Consider the following 15,355-nt stretch of genomic DNA (forward strand, 5'->3'; position numbering starts at 1 on the left):
CAGCTGCTCTTGCTGCTCTTTTATCTCTCTGAACTCTTTGTTAAGTCTTTCCCTTATTCTAGTTGATCTTCGCAGCATAACTTCGTCAGGGTCCTCGTTGGTAAATTTACCTTTAAATGTGCCTGCTACAAAAACGTCTTGAGGACTTTGTGATCTAGATCTGGGCCTGCGTTTATGTCGTTTTTTAGTCCTTTCCCTAGAGCTAGAGCTTCTGTCTGTTTGCTCACTTTCCCTGCTGCTGTCTGACTGTTCGCTATCTTCCTTACTTCCTGAGTCTTGTGGGGTACTATGGTGAGGTGGACTGGGTCCTTTTACTGACATGTGAAAATGCTCTGGATTTTGTTGGCAAAAAGACGCTGAATATGGGGTACTAGCTTTGCTTGGGCCGGCTGGGACTGTGGCCGCTGGTTGTGGTGGAGCCGCTGCTGCTCTTCCTGACGCTGACTGTACCATTAAATTTAGATAACATTCTAAATCCTGTACGCGGCCCTCTAATGCCGGTATCAATGGGTCCTGTGGTACGTCTATTTGTAATGCATTTGGCTGTAAATGGGCAGTTACCACTGGGGCTTGGACTGTGGGTTTTGATGCCGTTGGACCTGTATACGGCGGCGGTGGAGCGGAAATTCTTAGGTTTCTTATGTCTGGATAAAAAGGGTTTGTTGGCGGGGGCGCCTCAGCGGGCAGCGGCGTTCTCTCTGCGCTAGCGGTTTTATTCTGTTCAGCTTCTGTCTCAGTTTTTGGTGAACTTTTGTCATCTTGTTTTGTCAATCCCAATTGTTTCTGTATTGCATTTGTCATTTTCAACCCCACCCCATATTTCTCTTTCTGCGCTTCATACTCCTTCTGCTTTGGTTTAGTCAATTTAAACCATTTTCTTTTCTTTTCCTCCTCTGCCTGCCTTTCCGTATACTCCAACTTACTTTTTTCATACTTCACTATTTCATTCACTTTCTCCGGGACGGCGCCCCTTCTCCCTCAATCCATCCTCCTCTCTCCCATTCTTTCACAATCTCTTTTGCTACTTTCTCCTCTCCTTTATTGCCATACTTTTTCACTGCCCCTACTAACACTTTACCATAAGGGGTCGTCATTTTACAACAAATAAGCAGTGAGAAAAAATCCAACAAGCCAAACCACAACAAAAATCACACATGCAACAACAAACAACTTTTTCATTAAGACTCCATCTAGAGCCTTTTTATGTACATCTCTATAATCTTTACAACTTAAAAAGTGACCTCTCACTCCTTTGCACAAATACACTCGCGGTGGACTCGTAATATTACAATGACAATCTGTTAACTGCAATTCTTTTTCAGGTTGTTCACACAGAACCAAGGGTGGCAATTCACAATCACTCATCTGAACTATCTGTCCTTAGCAGTCTCCTACCTCGTCAACCATCTGGACGTATTTCCTCTGACTATTTGTCCCTTTTCCTCTCCTACCGCCACCCGTATTATTCAACAATTCTCTCACAACTCTCTAGTTGTTTTTCTCTGTTTAATCACATCACATGCCCCAACATTTCATCTGTTTATATCCCTTTAATTACAGCACATTCAATCAATACTTTTCGCTTAAAACAACACTTACGACAGTTGAAATGTGATCACATCAATTTAGTTTTCAGCCAATAACAGAATTTTGATTTTAAACAGGCTTCTGCTTACCTTTTTTGTTGAGAGCTCTCAGTGATCACACCAACGAATCGCAGTATCGCCGCTCAGTCCCCTTCACGGGCTGCGGGATGTCAGTCCGGTGGCTGAGCTGAACCGGACCGTGGACACAATGCCAAGGTCCAGTTGGATTCTCCTGTCCAATTACGTTATCACGTCAGGGTCACCAAATTTGTTGGAGAAATCCTTCTATAAACTGACAACTGACTCCATGATGAATTAACACAGCGTTTATTCTTGTGGTCAACAGATGAAATGCGTTTCCGGGCAGTTTTACGTGCACGGACCTGATGGAAACTTGTCTAGTACAGAGGTTCCCCAAAAAGGCACTTTAACAATAGCGTGCTCAGGGTTATATTGGTTCCCCTTGTGGGGCCTGATTGGTCAGCTATACTGTTGCTGGGGCACACTCCCTGCTCTGCCTCTTCCCTCTTCCTTCTTGCCTGTCTATTATTTTCAGTTATCATTTACTTCACAAGACAGCTATGTTCACTCCCTTCTTAGTTTGTACGTCCTGTTCTCTGAGTTATCAGACCGTCCTCGAACTTCAGTGTCCTTGGCCTCACCATCTCCTCTTCTCGTGCTCACTGTAGCTTATCTGACTAAGATAGCCCTCCTGTTCTCTCCCTCCTAGCTGTACCCCAGCTGCAAAGCATAATGTATATATGTCACACATACACACACTCTTATTTAGTCTTTGGTTAATTCAGTATATACTTTAAGCCAGCTTTTACGTGGCCGTTCCTGAGTGCCCTGTTCATCACCACCTCAGTCATTGTATTATTTTCCCACAAATTCCCCCTTTTCGCACCTACTAGGTGCGAACACTTTTTACACTAACTGCAGTGCCTCAACGTCCTCCCCGTCCTCAGGCATGGTGAGTAATGGCAGCATCCCAGCGGAATAGGGAGGCGGCGCTTTTTCTTTGGACAAGGCAGTGGTGATGAGCCGGGATATCATGGTCCGCAGGCAGGGCACACAGCAACACCCACAGGTAACTAGAATAGCGAGAAAAACAGCAATAGATGTCAAACAAGCAGTGATAAGATTCTTCCATTTGCCAAAAAAGGTTGTCATCCACCCCTCCAATGGATTTGATACACCTGAGGCGTCATGCATCTCCTGGGAAAGGCTCGAAGTTGGTTCAAAGCCCTGGTGACCTTCCCATCCGGGGCAGTGTTGTTAGGGATGACCGTACAGCACATCTCTCCGAACATGGAACAGACTCCTCCTTTTTCAGCCAACAGCATGTCCAGCGCCATCCTATTCTGGAGCGCCATGAGGGACGTTGGGGCCATCTGCTCGGCCAGGCCTTCGATGGCATCCCTAGTTGCATTGCTCAAGCGTAAAACATTATAATGCACAAAATTTATCCTATCTACATTTTTGCTGGGAGTGACGGGGAAGATGGCTGAAAGCAGTGGTATACTCTCAAATCCTGCGGCTATTTGATCTGCCAATTTGTATTCATTCGGGACACCCCTAGGAACTCCTATGCTGTCTATATAGGTTGGGGTTCCCGCCCATGGATCAAAAGCCGGGCCTTGCATACTACGGGCCCTGCGCCTTCTCTTTACGGTCAGTTGCACAGCCTTATGGTGGGTATAGTGGACTCTACTCCCCACCAAAGATATGGGCATAGCTAATCTAACCATAGCACAAACTCCTGACGTTTGATTTGGGAACTTTATCTGGGAGTACAACCTAAGACCACCACAATAGTAGAATAGTCCTATTCTAGCCACTGGGCCTAGGGCTGTTTTGTTTTGTACAGTTGTATTACACCAGTCTGGGGTATATCACCTAGTTTGATTGTGGGCTTGCTTGATCCGGTGAGATTGAAACAGTGATATCTTGCACCCTCCCCTTTATGGCGGTAAAATACCCTGGTTTTTCAAAGCCTGGGGGAAAGAGGGATGCTAGGGTAGTACAATTGCGGGAAGCTGTCTTAGAGTGTGTGAAGTTCAACATGCATGCATATCCTGCTGGGTCCTCATTAGGAAACAACGGGGCCGGGTTAGTGAACATGACTGGTCTAGCTGTGGCACAGGCCACGCACCCTTCCATGTGTTGTTCTTTGGCATTCTGTATTAGCCACCTGATCCATAAATTGTCCTGGCCTGCACCTGCTGATAACTCTAACACATCTTCCACCCTCATTTTAGAGAAGTCCTGAACTATTACGTCTTCCTCCTTCAGGGGGGGTTTTACTGTAGTCTCTGCCATGTCAGTGTCATTCTGTGTGTGCGTGAGGGGATCCAAAATATTTATCTGCAGGGGGGTTATCTGGTCACTTCCTGCTATCCATACACCTATGGCTAACATCCACACATCCTGACCGTTCCTGCTCCCAATTGCTCTATTTACTGACAGGGTTATGGGATTTTTCGTGGGGTCTGAACTATAGTCCCGCTGTATAGATAATATCTCCCATTCATCTTGTTGTACCCACCAATCTCTTTTGTCTGTCAACCTCGCCCATGGTTTCCACCCTCCTGTTGTCCAACCCGCGTCATACCAGCTGTTACAGAGACTACCTTTCACCTGTCCGGAAGCGCTCCTTTCACAGTCCTCTACCTTTTGATAGTCGTCACAGATGTACACATCTGTGTTTTTGTAGAAACTATTATACCCCCGCAGTCTATAGCCTGACACAAATCAAAGGTAAATGACGTGGTTGAGTCTCTCACATAGGGGAGAGTCAATCTGGCACCGCACCTTGGGGATGGGCCCTTAGTGTGTTGCTTCACTACTGCCCAAACTGCTCTTCTTTTCTCTCGTCTAGTTTCATTTCCTTTGTTACTGAGAGGTGGTTGGACACTACCGGGTGATTGTTCTTTGTGGTCTCGGTCCCCATACGCATGTTCCAACCCCAGAATTAATGCTGCAACTCCCACTACTACTACTACTGCTAGGACAACTGTTGTCTTTTTCCCAAACCCCATTGCCTTCCAAGTTATGGGTGTACTACGCGGGGGCTGTTCCCCGCCAAAACATCTCTTCCATCTATACATTTTGGATTGCTTTTCTAATTTCTGCCAATGGGCGGCTAGGAGGTGCGGCTGGGGCACAATGTGTCAGGTGGTGCCAAGGTGCTCCTTTTTTACCTTTAACCTGGACCGAGTGTGAAGTAACCTCCCTCACTTCGTACGGCCCGGACCACCTGGGGTCAGTCCACTTCCTCTTGTGAACTTTGACCCTGACCCAGTCGCCTACCTTGACAGGTAGTGTTGCTTCCTCCTGCGGTTTCCTGTTCGCCAACTGGACCTGCGTAGAAAGGGCTGAAACCAGAGATGTTAGCTTTTTCATATAGTCTGTCATTTCTATTTGCTGAACATCTAACATTGGCATGTGGCCTCCATCTAGTGGAGGTCCTGGCATTTTTCTCCCTGTCATTATTTCGTGTGGGGTCAAATGTGTTTCTCGTCCTTCTGAGGACCTCATAGCCATGAGGGCCAATGGGAGCGCTTCTACCCATGTTAACTTGCTTCCTGCACATGCCTTGGCTATCTTAGCCTTCAATGTCTGGTTTGCTCTTTCCACCATTCCCTGTGACTGTGGATGATAAACTGATCCGAAGGCATGAGTGATTCCCAGGGCCTGTTCTACTTCTCTTAGTAGTTTGTTGTTAAAATGTGTGCCATTATCTGACCTTATTTGCCTGGGGACCCCATACCTCGGGATGAGTTCAGTTTTGAGCCATTTCACCACTGTTTTTGCGTCCTCTTTTCTGGTGGGAATGGCTTCTACCCACCTAGAGAACCTGTCTACCATCACCAGAAGATACCTTTTTCCCCCTACCACATTTTCTGCGCCCATATCAGTATAATCTATACTGATATCTTGAAAACAAGCTGTGGGGACTGGGTACGCTCCTTTTAGTGTGGTGTATGGTTTCTGAACATTATGCTCTCCACACACCCTGCATTCCTGACAAAAATGTGTCACCATGTCCCTCAAATTGGGGTGCCACCACAGCTCAGACAGATTCAGGAGAGTCTGTTTTCTTCCTTCATGTGTTGGTCTGTGTGCCTCAGGTAGCAACATTCTGCACATCTCGGCTGATGCTGCTATCTTTCCTTGATGAGACCTCCATATCCCATCTTTGTCTTTTGTGGCGCCGCTCCGCTGCCACTGATTCCATTCATAGGCTCCTGCCTTTTTCTGCATTTCTAGAATGTCTTTAGGCTCCAGTGCCATTGGTTGTGATTCTATCTCTTTCGATAGTACCATCTGTTTTGGGGAGTGTCCTCCCGCTCTTTTGGCTGCAGAATCTGCTGCCTCGTTTCCTGCACTTACTCTTCCTTGCCCTGCGTCATGTCCTTTGCATTTCATTATGGACACCTTTAGTGGAGCGGCAATAGCCTCCACTAGCTCCATTATCTCCTTCTGATGTTTTATGGGCATTCCTGCAGAGGTGACGTATCCTCGCCTTTTCCACATGATCGCGTCCAAGTGTGCTGTTCCATGAGCATAAGCAGAGTCTGTAAAAATGTTCACTGTTCTTCCTTTGGCTAGCAGAAGGGCTGCGATCAGAGCTTTTATTTCTGCTTTCTGTGCTGACGCTGGTTGGTTTATTATTCCTGCTTCCAATGTCTGATGTGTTCCATCTGGGTGTTGTTGGACTACTGCATATGATGCTTTGTTAGTCCCATCCTTTGTTTTGTAGCAACATCCGTCTGTGTAGAGCCACATGTCAGCCGACATGTCTGGTACGTTTTCCAGATCTGACCTTATTCTGCTTTCTTGGGCTGCTTCTTCCTCGCAAACATGTGGCACTCCCTGTCTACTCATACTGTTGGCCATGTTTATTCCTTCTGATGAGTAGGTGATGTGCGGTTGGGTACAGGCAGTCTGCAGTTTTGTTCTCCTTGTGGCACTGTATGCAAATTCCTTGCTGGCCAAAAAAGCTGTGACACCATGTGTGGTGTGGATTGTTATTGGATGGCACATTACAATATGTGCTGTTTTGTCAATGGATTTTGCCAGCGCCGCTACATAGCGGGCACAGGTTGTCTGTCCTTTTTCCACTGTATCCAGCCTTGATGAGTGGTACATCAGTACATGTCTGTCTCCCCCTTTTTTCTGAAATAAAATGGCATTGAGAAAGCCATTGTTTTCAGAGAACTTCAGGCAATGTTTTCTCTGTTGTGTGAGGCCCTTTAAAGCACCACATGTCTTCAGCGTCAGTGTCAGCTTTTAGAAGGCCAGGTGTGGAGGTGGGGAGCCATTTAAATGTTAGTGCACGTTTTATCATAGGGCCCAGGGATCTGGCCTGCTGGCCAAATCCTACTGCGAGTGTGACATGCGGGGAAGAAGAGTCCCAGAGTGTGTACCAGTCTTCAGAGGAGTGCGTTAAGACCACAGAAGCAGCCACCCCTTCTTTACCACAATATATGCCTCTGCATAAGAGAAGTGGGTGCTGTCCTTGCATGTTTGTCTCCCAGTCATCTTGATATGGGGTGTCCAGGTCGTCAGCTACATGTAGAGTACAGTGTACTTGTGGGAGTGGGGACATGTAGGGGTGCAGTCTGTATATGGCTGGTTTCAGGATGTTGAATGCATGTTGAATGGAGGGTGTGTCAGGGCCTGTGGGAAGCAGGCGTAACCAATATACATATTGGTGTAGTTCTGACACTGGGGTTGGTGTGAGGGAGAGAATGGTGACTGGGGAATCAGGAGTGGATACTGGAGGAACAGGAGTGACATGAATGCCATCCACATTCATCCATATGCACAGATTCAATTTACACATAAGATCTCTTCCTAATAAATTTACTGGGCATGCAGGGGAAAGCAAAAAAGAATGTGTGTGTGTTTGTGAGTTAAATTCGGTTAACAATGGCTGTGTGAAGTGCTGTAAGATAGGGGTCCCACTGACTCCCATAACTGACTGAGTTTGAGCTGAAGGAGGGAAGTAGGTGGAATTTAGACAGGAGAACGTTGCTCCTGTGTCTGCCAGCATTACATGTGGTTTACCTTGAATAGTGAGGGTAATGAGGGGTTCTGTGGTCAGACCAAAATGAAAATCAGTGGGAGGACACCTTCATTGTGGACCCTGTTGGTCATACCATTGCTGTTGTAGGGCCTGATTAGCGGGGGACAGTGGCCATGGCTCACCGGGGTATGGTTGGGGTGAGGGATTTCTCCCTGGCCCTCTAGGGGGCTGTGCTGGGGGCTCTTGGCATTCTCTTGCATAGTGGCCTTGCTGACCACAGTTGTAGCAAAGGAAGTAGGGCTGAGAGGTCCTTCCTCCAGGCCTGGACCTAGTCATTCCTCCTCCTCTCTGAAAACCTCGCCCTCTTCCTCTTGTGGGCCAATTTTGCTGGCTCGTGTTCGCTGGCCATGGTGGTTGTGGGGGTGGTGGCCAGGAAGCTTGTGCTCTCTGTAAGAGTTGAGTGACTGCTTCCAACACTGGGGCTTCTGACTGTTGGGGGTTCTGTGAGACTGTCATTTGTTTAGCTTTGCTGGGCTTGGGCTTGTTTAATTCTTCCAGTTGTTTCTTCAACAATTGAGTTTGTAGTCTTTTAATTCATCTTCTTGTTGCTCTGCTCCTTTTTGGTGTTTTGACAGGAAATGACGCACATTCTCGCCCCATGTTGCATCGGTCATTGTTTGCAGGCCTACTACTCCTCCTAACTGTGTCTGAACTGCTGTGGGTAATCCCCCTAGTACCCCATGGCGGAACAGCGCCACTGTGGCGGCGGACTGGTCCCACGGTTCCCTCATAGCACGCTGCCAAATCTTTTTTGCTCTATCTGCATAGGCATCAAAATTTTCATCACTTAGTCTTTTAAATCATGCCATGCTGCATGATCCCCAACTGTGGGATACATGCGGTGCAGCTCAGCCCAAATGCCAGGGGTTACTGCTGATGCAGGCACTGATGCGGGAACAGTGGGTCCAGCTCCCCCTCTGGTGAGGGCAGCACTAGCTTCATCTGCTCCCATTACTCTACCCAATACTGCTCTGAGATCTCCCAAACACAGCTGCACTCCTGCTGTAAGACTATTGAAAGCTGTGAGGAAATGCTCAGCCCCTCCTGTCAGGGAGGGGAGTTTTGCACACAGAGCATCTAAGTCACCAAAACTGTAAGGGGTGTACATCAACAGTCCTCCTCCTCCTCCTACTGGGCGGAGTGGGCATTGTAGCCCCGCCTCTGGTGTGTGGCGCGTCTGCTCTTCCTCACTGAGCTCATTCACTGTTCGACGCAGCTGCTCTTGCTGCTCTTTTATCTCTCTGAACTCTTTGTTAGTCTTTCCTTATTCTAGTTGATCTTCGCAGCATAACTTCGTCAGGGTCCTCGTTGGTAAATTTACCTTTAAATGTGCCTGCTACAAAAACGTCTTGAGGACTTTGTGATCTAGATCTGGGCCTGCGTTTATGTCGTTTTTTAGTCCTTTCCCTAGAGCTAGAGCTTCTGTCTGTTTGCTCACTTTCCCTGCTGCTGTCTGACTGTTCGCTATCTTCCTTACTTCCTGAGTCTTGTGGGGTACTATGGTGAGGTGGACTGGGTCCTTTTACTGACATGTGAAAATGCTCTGGATTTTGTTGGCAAAAAGACGCTGAATATGGGGTACTAGCTTTGCTTGGGCCGGCTGGGACTGTGGCCGCTGGTTGTGGTGGAGCCGCTGCTGCTCTTCCTGACGCTGACTGTACCATTAAATTTAGATAACATTCTAAATCCTGTACGCGGCCCTCTAATGCCGGTATCAATGGGTCCTGTGGTACGTCTATTTGTAATGCATTTGGCTGTAAATGGGCAGTTACCACTGGGGCTTGGACTGTGGGTTTTGATGCCGTTGGACCTGTATACGGCGGCGGTGGAGCGGAAATTCTTAGGTTTCTTATGTCTGGATAAAAAGGGTTTGTTGGCGGGGGCGCCTCAGCGGGCAGCGGCGTTCTCTCTGCGCTAGCGTTTTATTCTGTTCAGCTTCTGTCTCAGTTTTTGGTGAACTTTTGTCATCTTGTTTTGTCAATCCCAATTGTTTCTGTATTGCATTTGTCATTTTCAACCCCACCCCATATTTCTCTTTCTGCGCTTTATACTCCTTCTGCTTTGGTTTAGTCAATTTAAACCATTTTCTTTTCTTTTCCTCCTCTGCCTGCCTTTCCGCATACTCCAACTTACTTTTTTCATACTTCACTATTTCATTCACTTTCTCCGGGGACGGCGCCCCTTCTCCCTCAATCCATCCTCCTCTCTCCCATTCTTTCACAATCTCTTTTGCTACTTTCTCCTCTCCTTTATTGCCATACTTTTTCACTGCCCCTACTAACACTTTACCATAAGGGGTCGTCATTTTACAACAAATAAGCAGTGAGAAAAAATCCAACAAGCCAAACCACAACAAAAATCACACATGCAACAACAAACAACTTTTTCATTAAGACTCCATCTAGAGCCTTTTTATGTACATCTCTATAATCTTTACAACTTAAAAAGTGACCTCTCACTCCTTTGCACAAATACACTCGCGGTGGACTCGTAATATTACAATGATAATCTGTTAACTGCAATTCTTTTTCAGGTTGTTCACACAGAACCAAGGGTGGCAATTCACAATCACTCATCTGAACTATCTGTCCTTAGCAGTCTCCTACCTCGTCAACCATCTGGACGTATTTTCCTCTGACTATTTGTCCCTTTTCCTCTCCTACCGCCACCCGTATTATTCAACAATTCTCTCACAACTCTCTAGTTGTTTTTCTCTGTTTAATCACATCACATGCCCCAACATTTCATCTGTTTATATCCCTTTAATTACAGCACATTCAATCAATACTTTTCGCTTAAAACAACACTTACGACAGTTGAAATGTGATCACATCAATTTAGTTTTCAGCCAATAACAGAATTTTGATTTTAAACAGGCTTCTGCTTACCTTTTTTTGTTGAGAGCTCTCAGTGATCACACCAACGAATCGCAGTATCGCCGCTCAGTCCCCTTCACGGGCTGCGGGATGTCAGTCCGGTGGCTGAGCTGAACCGGACCGTGGACACAATGCCAAGGTCCAGTTGGATTCTCCTGTCCAATTACGTTATCACGTCAGGGTCACCAAATTTGTTGGAGAAATCCTTCTATAAACTGACAACTGACTCCATGATGAATTAACACAGCGTTTATTCTTGTGGTCAACAGATGAAATGCGTTTCCGGGCAGTTTTACGTGCACGGACCTGATGGAAACTTGTCTAGTACAGAGGTTCCCCAAAAAGGCACTTTAACAATAGCGTGCTCAGGGTTATATTGGTTCCCCTTGTGGGGCCTGATTGGTCAGCTATACTGTTGCTGGGGCACACTCCCTGCTCTGCCTCTTCCCTCTTCCTTCTTGCCTGTCTATTATTTTCAGTTATCATTTACTTCACAAGACAGCTATGTTCACTCCCTTCTTAGTTTGTACGTCCTGTTCTCTGAGTTATCAGACCGTCCTCGAACTTCGTGCCCTTTGGCCTCACCATCCCCTCTTTGGGCTCACTGTCTTATTGAAAAAGATAGCCCCCCTTTTCCCTTCCCCCTAGCTGTACCCAGCTGCAAAGCATAATGTATAATATGTCACACATACACACACTCTTATTTAGTCTTTGGTTAATTCATATATACTTTAAGCCAGCTTTTACGTGGCCGTTCCTGAGTGCCCTGTTCATCACCACCTCAGTCATTGTATTATTTTCCCACACAAGCCACCAGCGGATAGCCTATCCAGGCTGGACTGACGGACATTACGGGCAAGTAGAACTGAAACAGTAAGGTGGACAGTCAGAGTGATTACGTCCACATTGTTTACAGGAGCTGCAGCACCTTGAAATTACACCTCACGTTTGTTTATTTTAGACGAGGGTCTTAGTTGAATACTGCTGCTTAATGCTTGGATAATGTTATTCTGAAGTGGGTTATGGTGACACTGCACTTTGAGTCTAAGTTCTGGGTTATGATATAAGCGTACTGATAAACAGTGAGGACTATAGTATATATTAAAGGGACGAAGGGTGACCCTTATAAGCCAGTAATGCAAAAATGCTCCTGCTGTGGTGGTACTCATCTGCAGAAAATTACAATTTAGATGACCTTTCTGATTTTGAATTTAATTAATTGCCCATGCATGATGTTATTTTGAATCTTGTTCTAAGTTAAGAAATGGGCTCCTCTATAAAGGTCTAGGTAAAGTTAAAGGACAGAAGATGGTGGCTATATCTCAGTAGTTTCTGCATTCACTTTTAGACTCAGTTACAGAGGAAGAGATACAGTTGATGATGTTTGGGGGGGGGGGGGGGGGCGTTCAACTGGCCAGGGACTTTGAGTTTCACGGACGTACTATTTTGTTGTTTCGTTTGAGAGTGAAGGTTGTAGAGAGCCGTCCTGTTCCTCGATGGTTACTACATTTGTGTATTTGTGTTTTATTTCTGTATTTTTTTTTTTTTTTTTTTGTCTGGGTTTCATGTAGGTACATTTACAGCACGGGGAGGCATCTGCGGCGGGGTGCAAAGCATGGTTGCACGCTTAGTCACGAACACTTTGAGATCAGACCAGAAAGGACCAGGGACAAATCAGAAAAGATGAAGAATAATGGCAGACATGATTAAAGTGATTTCATGGAATATAAGGGGGGCAAATCTTGCTATAAAAAGGAAGAAGCTTCTTTTGTATCTAAAACAGAAGAGGGCAGATATCTGCTTCCTACAGGAGACTCATTTAGATAACGAAGAGTCTACTAAATTACGAAGAGACTGGGTTGGTAAAACATTCTTTAGTGCCTATTCATCCAGACAGCGGGGCGTTAGCATTCTGATCCGTAGGAATCTCAATATTATTATACACAAACAACTCACGGACAGGGAAGGCAGGTGGGTGGCGATAGATGTAGACCTTTGTGGTATTAGGTGCTCCCTTGTTAATATTTATGCCCCTAATATAGATTGCCCAGTTTTTTTCACTGACATTTGTAACATTGTGACAAAAATGGGGAATTCATATGTAATAATTGGGGGGGATTTTAATCAGGTAAGAAACCCAGCATTGGACAAGTCAAATATCTCGAATACAAAACAGGTTCAGAAATCCCAATTAGCAATTGATACGTTGGAGGAGGAACTGGGCTTAGTCGACATCTGGAGGCTATTACACCCCCAAGATAGGGAGTATACTTTTTACTCTAACCCACATGCCACATACTCAAGGATAGATTATTTTTTAATATCGAAACAATTAGTGGGCATGACCGTGAATGCATCAATTGGTAATATTGTGTTGTCTGATCACGCACCGGTAGAAGCAGTGTTAAGTTTTAGGCCTATATCTGAAACCCCTAGAACCCGATGGAGGCTCAATACCTCTCTACTCCAAAATGAGAAGTCCCGTGACTTTATTAAAAAGGAAATTCTAGAATATTGGGAATTTAATGAAGGGTCAACTTCTAACCATAGTGTAGAGTGGGATGCATTTAAAGCCTTTTTGAGGGGTCGTCTGATACAACACTGCTCTTATTTGAAAAAACAAACTATTAGACGTGTAGATGAATTAGAGGGAAAAATTAAAGGTCTGGAAAGAGTGAATGCATCCCAGCCAAATGCTGTGGTATTTTTGCAGTTAAACAAACTTAAGTTTGAACTGGACACTATACTACAGAAGAAGGCAGAATTTGCACTGTTTCGATGCAGACAGAAGTACTATGAGCAGGGGGAGGCAGCGGGGAGATTCTTGGCCCATAGGGTAAAACAACAATATGATCGTACATTAATAACTGCAGTAGAGAATGAGAATGGGGTCTTAGTATCAGACAAGGTGGAGATTAATGAAGTGTTTACAGCATTTTACCAAAAGTTGTATACATCACAATGTACCACAGACCAGACGAACATAGATAATTTTTTGTCTCAGGTACACTTACCGACTCTGTCTGAGGAAACACAAAGGGTGATTGGGGGAGATATCTCATTGGAGGAGGTCCAACGAGCTATAAAGAGACTGAGTTCTGGGAAATCCCCTGGGGACGACGGTTTTCCGGCAGATTTTTACAAGGAGTTTTCAGACATATTAGCACCAAAGTTACTTACTGTATTTCGGGACGCCCTGAAAAGAGGGAGCATGCCTCAAAGTATGCAGACTGCTGTAATAACACTTATACATAAAAAAGGCAAGAACCCCCAACAGTGTGGAAGTTATCGCCCAGTTTCTTTGATAAATGTAGATAACAAAATATTGGCTAAGATTCTGGCTATGAGACTAGAGACACATCTACCAAGTCTGATTCACTCAGATCAAGTGGGTTTTATCAAGGGGCGTTCTTCTGCAGATAACGTTCGCAGGTTATTGCATTTGATTTGGAGGGAAAGAAATAGTACGGAACCCACGGTTGCTTTCTCCCTCGACGCCGAGAAGGCGTTCGATAGGGTAGAATGGGGATACTTATTTAGGTTTGGATTAGGCTCCATGTTTATAAATTGGGTTAAACTTCTGTACTGTGACCCAAAGGCTTCAGTATTAACAAATGGGAGGATGTCCCCTACTTTTTCCCTTTACAGGGGTACAAGGCAGGGATGCCCCCTGAGCCCACTAATCTTTGCATTGGCTCTGGAACCATTAGCCGCTGCCATCAGAGATAACGTTAATATCAAGGGCATTCATGCAGGAAAGACGGAACACAAATTGTTGTTGTACGCGGATGATGTCTTGGTGCTAACTGCAAATCCAGAGACAGCTGTCCCTCATATGTTATCACTGATTGACTCCTTCTCTCTTATCTCAGGGTATAAAGTAAATTGGGGGAAGTCGGAGGCAATGCCATTGTCTAACCTGTGTCCACCAAATATTAGGGAAAATTGGCAGTTTAAATGGCTCCCTTCAGGTCTGGTATATTTAGGCATAAAGCTTACCACAGGCTTAAAAAACATAATGTCAGAAAATCTTCTCCCACTTATTCAGAAAATTGAGAGTACATTACAGAACTGGGCCAAATTAGGGCTATCTCTGCTGGGTAAAATAAACATCCTAAAAATGGTAGTAATCCCACAAATTAATTATATCACATATTTATTACCTTTGAGTTTTCCTCCTCTGCTATTGAAAAGGTATCGCAAGACGATACATACCTTTTTATGGGCAAGCAAAAGACCTCTTTTCAACAAAACAAAATTATGGGCAGCAAGGGAGGATGGGGGTCTTAGCTTAACAAGAGTGGATTGGTTTCACTATGCCTTTTCTCTTAATCAGTTATCCAAGAGTTATATGGTAGAAAATCAAGCTCCAGGATGGGTCTCAATTGAAAAAGAGCTCGTTGAGCCTCTTCCAATACAGGCTTTTATTTCACAGACAGGGGGAGAAGTTCCGATTAGAAATCCAGTGTTGATGTTTGCGAGAGAAACTTGGAGAGTATCACACCAGGTTGTAGGGTCAAAACCTCTCTGTACCATGAAGTCATCTCTTTGGAATAACAATCTAATAAAAGTGGATAAAAAAACTCTTTATTGGAGGACTTGGGTCCAGGCAGGTATTATCTTTTTTGAGGATCTTTTCAAGGATGATATTTTTATGTCTTTTGAAGAGCTGATGGCTAAATACAAACTTCCTAAGAGAGATTTTTGGAAATATCTTCAATTGAGGAGCTGTATAATGGCAGTACAAAGGGAACACTCTCTAATCCCTCACACAGTGATACAGGAATTGTTTCAGAGCA

This window comes from Etheostoma spectabile, chromosome 8 (genome assembly GCF_008692095.1).
Source record: "Etheostoma spectabile isolate EspeVRDwgs_2016 chromosome 8, UIUC_Espe_1.0, whole genome shotgun sequence".
NCBI lineage: Eukaryota > Metazoa > Chordata > Actinopteri > Perciformes > Percidae > Etheostoma > Etheostoma spectabile.